The following is a 9,153-nucleotide window of genomic DNA, read 5'->3' as shown; positions in this document are numbered from 1 at the left end:
CCATCTTCGGCTGGTGGTAGTTTTGAGACTTTAGGATCTGTAATTGTGGTCTCTCTTATTAAGTAACATCCTACCCAATTTGTTGGAACCAAATCTTCTACAGGGATGTTTGGAACCATGGCCGTTTTTCAGAAAAATGGTGCCACGTCGGATTTACATAAGCATTTTAATTTTCAACAAACGCCATGTTGCTCATTGTTTGATTCAGCCGATTTAAAAAAAAAAATGGGTATGCCTAGAAAATCGGGGGACCACCGATGCATGAAACGCCAACCGTTGCCCTCAACGGTTAACTGAGCTGGCAAAAAGTGGCTCCTACATGCCGCTTATGTGTAATCTGAGTTGGCATCAATGGCAATGTTCTGGTGCTTCTCGGCCCACCAGAACATTAACCCAATAAATGGTAGGGTTAGACAGTCCTCTTCCTTCTTCTTGCCGCCGAACATCCCAGAGCCTCTATAACCTCTGCTCGCCGGAAGAGGTTTGTCTCTATACTTTTTTTTTCCTCTGTGTAAGTTCATTTTTCTCGGTAAAATCATTTTCTTTTCCTTCTCTGTAAACCAGATGAGATAGAACCATGAAGTTTGCTTTCCTTCTCGTTTTGATAGAACCATGCGCATTATTTTCTTTATCTTTTCTTTCTTGACTTATACATTCTGGACTACTGGCTATTTGAGGTTAAAAAATTGTTTTTCTTGCATCTCTATTCTCAGGGAATTATACAACAGACTTGTTTCAAGTTTTATTGGCCATTGGACTTATAGCTACTAATCATCAAAACATAGTTTTAGATAAACAAAGTGATCTCCAGTCTGTGATAACCTATAACGGGCTCAACGAGGTTATTAATATCATTGGTTCTTCTTTTTTTTCATCAGTTAAGTGAATTTGTCATGATTAAATGTTTTTTATCCAAGAAGAAAGTGATTGAATACCTTGGCATTGAAATCATCATCAATCAGTATGTTGCTGGACTTGATATCTCTGTGCACTACTTTTGGCTCAATAGCCTCGTGCAAGTAAGCAAGCCTGCAAGAAAATATAAAGCAAGTGCAACCTAAAAGATAGAATTCAGATTCAAATAAAAATCAATCAACTTACGCCTTAGCAGTTCCAATGAGAACTTTCATCCTGGCCTCCCAAGTAAGATATCCATGCTGACGCATAGCCCCATGAAGCCATTGCTCTAAATTCCCATTGTTGACATATTCATAAACCAATATCCTGAAAATTTATGCTAAAAGTCAAACAAAGCCTAAAATCTGAGCCACCAGGACCCTTTTTAACAACAAATAGAAGAAATGGGAACCATTTAAGTAGAGGAGCAGTGGGTGCCTTCAACGCAGTATCCTAGCAGTTCAACTAAGTTTTTGTGTCGCACATGACCAATTGCCTCAACTTCCACTCTAAATTCTTTCTGAGAAAACTAACAAAAGAAAGAATGAAGAAATATGGCAGAGTTAGAAAACAAAATGATAACTTTATAATGTGTTTGTTCATCCATGATGAACCACTTGAATCTTGGCGTATGTGATTTAATGATCTGACTGGTTGTTGTTGTGATACTCTAGCCCGTTAATCTTTTATGGCCCCACGTGGGTTGTGGATAAATTAGTGGTGAAATCTGTTGTGTTTATGTGAATTCTGCTCCTATAATGAGTCTCTGCTAGTTCTTCATGCAAATAAATATGAAGAACCCAGATAGGACAGGGGATCAGAGGGCTCTTGATTGTTTTGCAATTGGGTTTATTTGAAATATGTTCCTGATGTAATCGTTTCTGGTCACGTACCATTTTTGTGATGTATAAATTTTTTAGCTAAGTACCTCGTTATTTGACCCGGTGGTGACGTGCCTTGGTGATGAGCTACTTGGTGATGAACTGCCTGGTGGCGAACTGCCTGGTAGCGAACTGCCTGGTGGCGAGCTGCCTGGTGGCGAACTGCCCGATGGCGAACTGCTTGGTGGTGAACTGCCTGGTGGCGAATTGCCTGGTGGTGAACTGCCTGGTGGCGAACTGCCTGGTGGTGAGCTCCCTGGTGGATTCATCATTTGACCTGCTCTTAGGCGGTCTGCAACTCAGAGGATGGTGGAGCTCCCTGGTTCAGCGCAACCCGACTACCCTCTGCATGAGGTGATTTCCCCTCCTTTGTAGGCGGCGGGAGCTGAGGTACCTGCGAGAACTGAACCAGAGGACCCGGGGGTATTTTCCCAGCGGGGACTCTCCAATGCCTAAGTTAGCATTCTGATTACAGAGAGCTTGGAGAGAAATGAGAGAGCTAGAGGACAGGGGTTACCATCCCTTTTCCCCTCTTTTCTCCCCTTTGGCTTTGGGGGTCAGAGTCCTTATATAGTGGTGTCCTCGCGGGTTAGGTGGGTGAAAAGCCTTCAAACGATAAGACTCATCATATCCCGTCAGAACTGGGGTACGGTGGTGAACTCCTCGAGGTTGTTAGGTTGGCGCCTGTATCAGGCGGCCAGGTCGGCGCCTGGGCCAGGTTGTCAGGCGGCCAGGTCGGCGCCTGGGCTAGGTTGTTAGGTCAGCGCCTGTGTCAATCAGCGGGTCGGTGTCTGGGCCAGGTTGTCAGGTTGGCGCCTGTGTCAGTTGGCGGGTCGATGTCTGGGCCAGGTTGTCAGGTCGGCACCTGTGTCAGTCGGCGAGTCAATGTCTGGGCTAGGTTGTCAGGCAGGAGATCTTCCTGCGATACGCCAAACTACTCTTATGTACCGAGCTACACTACAAGTGGCGAGCTGCCCGGGGGAGCTATGCCGAGCTCCTTGGGCTATGCCGAACTACTTGTGGCGAGCTTTGCCGAGCTGCCTGGCTCCTTGGTGGCAAGCTCCTTGGAGAGCTGCCTAGCTCCTTGGCGAGCTCTTTGGTGAGCTACCGAGCTCCTTGGTGAGCTACCGAGCTCACGGGGTATGCCGTTAATGGTTCTCGGTGGGCGTCTTATAGGTTGCCAGGTTGGCCAGGTCGGATCATGTGCCAGGCTGATCCGGCCAGGTCGCATAGGCCGCGCCAGGCTGCGCCAGGTCGCACGTAGGCCGCGCCAGGTCGTGCGCAGGCCGCGCAGGCCATGCAGGCCATGCCAGGTCGCGCGCAGGCCACGTGGGCCACGCCAGCCACGTGTAGGCCGCCCGTAGGGCATGTGTAGGTCGCACCAGGCCAGCCAGACCAGTGCCCGGGTGGGACACCAACTTGGTAAGTTGTTGCCTGGGTGTTTGCCTAGTTGTCACGAGGTGCCACGTGTCGCAATTTCACTGGAAGGCCAAATCTACCCTCATCAGTTCCCATTATGAGTCTCTGCTAGCTCTTCATGCAAAGAAATATGAAGAACCCAAATAAGACAGGGGACTAGAGGGCTCGTGACTGTGCTGCAACTGGGTTTATGTGAAATATGTTCCTATTATGAGTCTCTGTTATCTTTGCTCTGCTTCATGCAAAGAAATATGAAAGAACTGGAAGGCTCTGCTTCATGCAAAGAAATATGAGTCTCTGCCCTACAACTGCTCTGCTCTGCTTCACTTCATGCAAAGAAATAGGACAGAGGGGAATGTGTGCACATACATGAAAAACGGTGATGAAAATCACCTTACCAAACAGCAGTGTTGCTCACTACCTATGTGGTAGAAACACTACCAAACAAAAATAAGGCGTTTTTCAACAAAAAACGAGTCTTGGAAGCATGGGTGTTTTTTGTTAAAAATCGGTCCCAAAAAGCGCCCACGCTTCCAAACACCATGATAGTTAGTCCTAGATTGATCCTAGATAGAATTTATTCTTTCATCAACTGAAATACAATTTCTTTAGACCTTATTGAATTGATCATTTTCGCCAATGTTAGGCAATTCTGCAGTTGGATGTGCATGGCATGTCTGTGCAGTATCCTCACATGGTGCACCAAATTGCAATTGCAATGCATGTATTGCTTCATGAATCAACTCCCAAGTATCTTGTCTATTTCATTTTCTGCTAAAATTTTCACCACTCCTTTTGCATCATCAGTTGCCTTGGCCCTACTATTTGTTATGTCAATGGGGTAGTCAACCCAGCCTGCATAGCAATTTGATGCTTTTGGATTAGATTTGGGCCTGGCCCAGGTTCGTATTGGTCAATAAATCCACTCTAATATTAAACACAAATCTAACCCGAAGACCAAAATTCAAGCCCAATTCATATAAAATTCAGATTTAATGGATTTGGACTCGGGTTAGACCCGCCCAAATTGCATCCCAACGTTTTACCTACTCCTTCCTCTTCCAAACTGATGCAACCCGGCCCCAAGGAGCATGTCATAGTCCACATTGCCTTCCTTTCCTGCTATGAACTCCACACATACTACCCATCGTCTTCTTCCTTGTGAGCCAGCATGAGCCCCATAATTACATCTCCAATTGTACACCTGGCACACTTGTGAAAACCATTTGTCAACTATAATTCGATCTACCTAGCTTGTCAGTATTAACACCGGTCTTTTCTAACCCAAAGCTAGTTGGAACAAAATTTACTTATTTCTCATGGGTTATGATGCCCCAGGCAGTTAGGCCATAGGTTCCATGCCTAAAATTGTCTTGCCCAAATAGAAGGCAAGCTCTATGCCCATGTCAGAATGGGAGGGTGTCTATATAGACTTTCTAAAGAAATGTACATCCTTTGAAGAGAACACATGCAGAAAGCTGTATTGATATCTGAGTGGTGACAGCAAAGACTTGGGTTCCATTTCCACCATGAGCAGTTTTCATCTGATAGTATTGCTCTTACTTGTGCAATTATCGTGTTGTTATGGACTTACAAGAGTATCGTTGATTTGAATATACTTGTAGTTGATTGTTTTTGTTATTATATTCTTTCCTGATTCTGTTTTGCTAAGCTAGTTGATTTCATGAATACTACCCGCAAGATTATCATTCTGCTTATTGAATCAGCATAAATAACTTACAGCTTGCACTTGGTTTATCATTCTGCTTGGTATGATGATGACATTTAGATGAATTATTGAACACTAGATAATTGTCATAGGATTTTTATTAAGTATGCACATTAAAATGCTGAATCATTAGAAAAATTCAAGTACAAAAAATGCTGAAATTAGGTAGGCAAATTTTTTTTTTTAAAGAAAAAGGTCTATACCAGCGGTCAGTATCCGCCGGCTTAGCTATGAGCAAGATAGAAGTTTGGGCCAGATAAGACCTAAGGCGGCGGTCAATGTCTGCCAGCTAGCTATTAACAAAACCAAAGGCGGCGGTCTACACTGTCGCTATAAAAAGGGTGGGACGTTTTACAATCACTGAGCCGGCGGTCATATGGCACCTAAGGTGGTGATTTGGACCGCCAGCTTTACCAGGCTAAGCCGGCAGTCGTGGAAAAACCGCCACTTTTGATAATTTTGAACCACCTCGGGCCAAGAAGCAAAGGCGGCGGTCTTTCCAACCTAAGCTGGTGGTCTTGATCTAAGGCAACGCCAGCTTAGGCGGCGAGCATATGACCCCAATGCCGACAGTTTTGAGACCGCTCGCTTAGTCCATTTTTCTTGTAGTATACAATAATGTTATCCCAAGTGTCCCAACATAAGTCCTTGCCCTTACTTACCCAACTCACAAATACTATTGATCCATATTCACTCCTTGTCATTATTAGCAGGTCTTGGAACCCAACTATAAGTTGTTCTCAAACCTGCAGCCAGTTGTTCAATCTCTGTCATTATGTGTCTATAATTCTTTCTAGGATCCCAAGCTACTATTCTTTGTTAACCAACCCACATTAGTATGAGAATCAGTTCCACCACTAGTTCTCCAAACTCTAGAAATCTAGCCAACTATGAATTCTTTATAATTGGAGGTTTCATGGTTTTGAAACTTTGTTGTCATAAATATGGTAGTAAAGATGATTCATTTGCAGGTATGTACAAGACAGGACGAGTTCAATGTCTGTATTCCGAACTTCTATGAGGCAATTATATGTCCTTTAGTTTATACTATATTGATTTAGCAAATTGTGAATGCCATGTGTGACAAAGGAGTAGTAACTTGTCCTTATGGTAGAGTTCTATGACTCACTCTTGGATAAAGAAATTCTCCATTCCTTCAAGTGAAACTTCAACCTCCTTTTGGTTTCTCTAAATCTGCTATGCTTATCAGATTATAAAGCAATTATATATGGGGTAATCCTATAACTTAGCTTAAACTAAAATCCAGAAAATACTCCCCAACTACATAAATACAAGTGACATAAGTGAAAGGTAGATACATAAATATTCAAACTACTTGTACAAGAATAACCGAACAAGTAAATGAAATGCATTAGTTGATTGGCTCATGCGATTTAGCTTCACCCCATCAATCCTGTTTTGAAGCTTTAATTTAGTCTTAACATCATCACCACATTACAAAGTTAGGCCTATTATTGTCTATTTTTCATCTTGGCGGGCCTTGATATAAACTTTGATAACCTGTAATTAGTCCTACCAATTCATAACCTGGGGTTTTCCTAGCTCTTGCACATGCCAGTACAAAAATTCCCTAATTCTTTTAAAATCTATCCTAAGATTATTTTTTTAAATCTAATCAACTGTTATTTTATCATTAGCCAAGTGAAATGCATAAAAGGGTGAAAATGGGACACCAAGTCTATATGCTCTACCAACAAAAAAAAAGAGAGAGAGAGAGAAAAATGTCAATCCTAGGGCCTCAAGGTACCCTATTTATAAGGGTGTCAATTATATGAAAATACAAAACTACTTTTCTGTTGAAAAGGTATATCTGAGTACAAATTATTCCTACTCATGTCCACTCTAGCAAGCCTATCTGTCATTGAGTTAGTGGACCTCAAAACCAACATTCAATTTGGATGTCAAAGATATGGAAAACTTGCTTTTGAAAGACTGGTATAACATGCCCAGGCATGCCAAATGCTAATTCAAGGGTATAGTTATGGGATGCATCAAAGGAGTTCAATGTATGGTATTTTTTTAAACAATTTATCCATGATTAAGAAGATATTTCCCAAGTTTGAAGATATGAAAAACACATGCCTCATCTAAAGTGGAATTCATGGTTTGAAGTGCACATTGAGGAAACGTCATGCAAAGGGTAAACTCTGAACTAGAGATTATGGATCTACCAGACCTGGATTGTGAACTGTATCAAGAATGAGAATATGTAAGTCCTCAATTCATTCATTGCAACTTCAGAATTGTGTTTTATGCCTATTTCTTGGACATATTTGGTCATTAAGTGGTACCTACCAGGCATTGTTCTGGATACTTTAGAAGTGGTCCATCACAGTTGAAATTGTTCTGAGAAGGCTAGTAGGCATATTAAATTCATGGATCTCTAAAAAAGGATTTCATGGAATTACTTTTGAATAGCTGTATACCTTCTCAGGGTTGTGCTTATTATTATACAGCCTAGCTCCAAATGTATTGTTATTGAACACAATAACAATAAATAATGATCCTTGCTCCATTTGACATTTTGGATTATAGTGGGATTCCTTGGGATGCTTTTTATTTAGTTTGAGTCTTATGCAAAATGTAAGCCTTAGATTTTCTTTTCTTCTGCATTGCTAAATAACATTCTAATCTGACCACAGTGTTAATTGAAAGTGAATATCCATTTATAAATTTTGCAGATTAGTTATTATAAGGTTTCAGGGTCATCATTGATGTGACCATATATTTAGGGGATAGGGATAAGGATCAAAGATCCTTCAGACCATACCCAAGCTAGAAATAGATTTCTATTATGTACATACATAAAACAGGGCATGCGTAGATATGAACTTATGTGTATTTATTATTCATAAGTCATAATGTTCTTAGATTTTGGAAATTCATTTCTAGAGTTTATCATAATTGAAAACACCAGAAAATTACAGAAAATGTTTGAAAATACCAGAAAAATGCAAAAATTATACAGTAAAACACTAAAAAAATTTAGAAAATGCAGAAAAATACCAAAAATTATAGAAAATACAGAAAATGGCAGAAAAAGTTGCAGAAGATGCAAAAAAAAATGCATAACTTTTGTAAAAGTACTTCCGTAAAAATGCTTTCACATAAATTCTTTATGAAAGTGCTTTCTAGTGCAAGTTGGGCGGGTTGAGCCGGGTTTATGGTCAACCCAGGCTCGGCCCTAAAATTTGGGGTTAAGGCTTGAGCCTGAGGTCAAGCCCGATTTTCCCAACCTGAGCCTAGCCTATAGGAGTGGCAATTTTACCAACATAATCAGGTCCCCGATCCAACCTGCCCCGAATGGGGCGGATTTTCCCCGACCACAAATGTATACGGATCGGGTTCGGGGAATTTTCTTTTGACCCAGACCAGGGACGGGGTGGGGATAGGGTCCGCCTATAAATCCCCGAGCCTGACCCGACCCCGGTTATTATTTACAAATATGTTAAAACGTATTAGCCCTAAACCTAAAAGGAGTCGAGTTATTTTGTTCAGTGTTTAGTGTTTACTGTGTCCGTGTTTCGTCTGCCTTCAACTGTTCAACAGGTCACCCTTCGCAGAATCGCTAGCTACAGTCAAAGTCCTTCAAGTCTTCAACCTTCGCACAACTGCCGACCGTCCGGCGCCACCGCCACCGTAGCACCAAGGAAGCGCCGGTCGCCGTAGCACACTGCACAGAGGTGCGGCTCAGTCTGCACTCTGCAATCCTTCAGTTCAGTCTTCGATAAAATTGAGTTAAGAAAGCAAATATTTTACAGCAACAAGCATGTGCTAAATGCAGCAATCTGCAAACAGAACCTGAGAAAATCTTCTCTCCAGCAAGTATAACATATTTCAAATATCCTTCTTGTTGTATCTAAACTGGTTTCGAATCTGAATATAAACAAATCAAATCAAATCTGATTTTTTAATGCTATTCAATACAATCATCGGGGTGGGGAAATATCGGGGATTATCCGTCCCCAAATCATTGGTTGTGGGGCGGGTACATGTCGGGGATTCCCCATCCCCGATGGGGCCAGGGATGGGGGTTGAATCTTCACCCCGATACCGGGTACGGGACGGGGACGGGTGCAAGGATTTTAATTATGGGGGGGGGGGATGGGGAATGTGTGCCCTGCCCCATACCCGCCCCATTGCCATCCTTACCAGCCCGCTGCACTCAGGTTGGGTTTGGGTTCGGGTTGGTCAATGAATCCATTC

General features: G+C 42.3%; 1 long non-coding RNA gene across 1 annotated transcript; it reads left to right on the top strand.

Moving 5' to 3' along the window:
• The first annotated feature begins 244 nt into the window (after positions 1-244).
• Positions 245-8,861, top strand: LOC148789995 (uncharacterized). Its single transcript, XR_016079131.1, has 2 exons — positions 245-481; positions 7,060-8,861. It is a non-coding gene; the product is annotated as an uncharacterized LOC148789995 (long non-coding RNA).
• The last annotated feature ends 292 nt before the right edge of the window (positions 8,862-9,153 follow it).

This window comes from Nelumbo nucifera, chromosome 8 (assembly GCF_055504915.1).
Source record: "Nelumbo nucifera cultivar China Antique chromosome 8, China Antique-T2T, whole genome shotgun sequence".
Taxonomy (NCBI): domain Eukaryota; kingdom Viridiplantae; phylum Streptophyta; class Magnoliopsida; order Proteales; family Nelumbonaceae; genus Nelumbo; species Nelumbo nucifera.
Note: the sequence above shows the minus strand (reverse complement) of the source record. Positions and strands in the feature narration are given on the sequence as shown.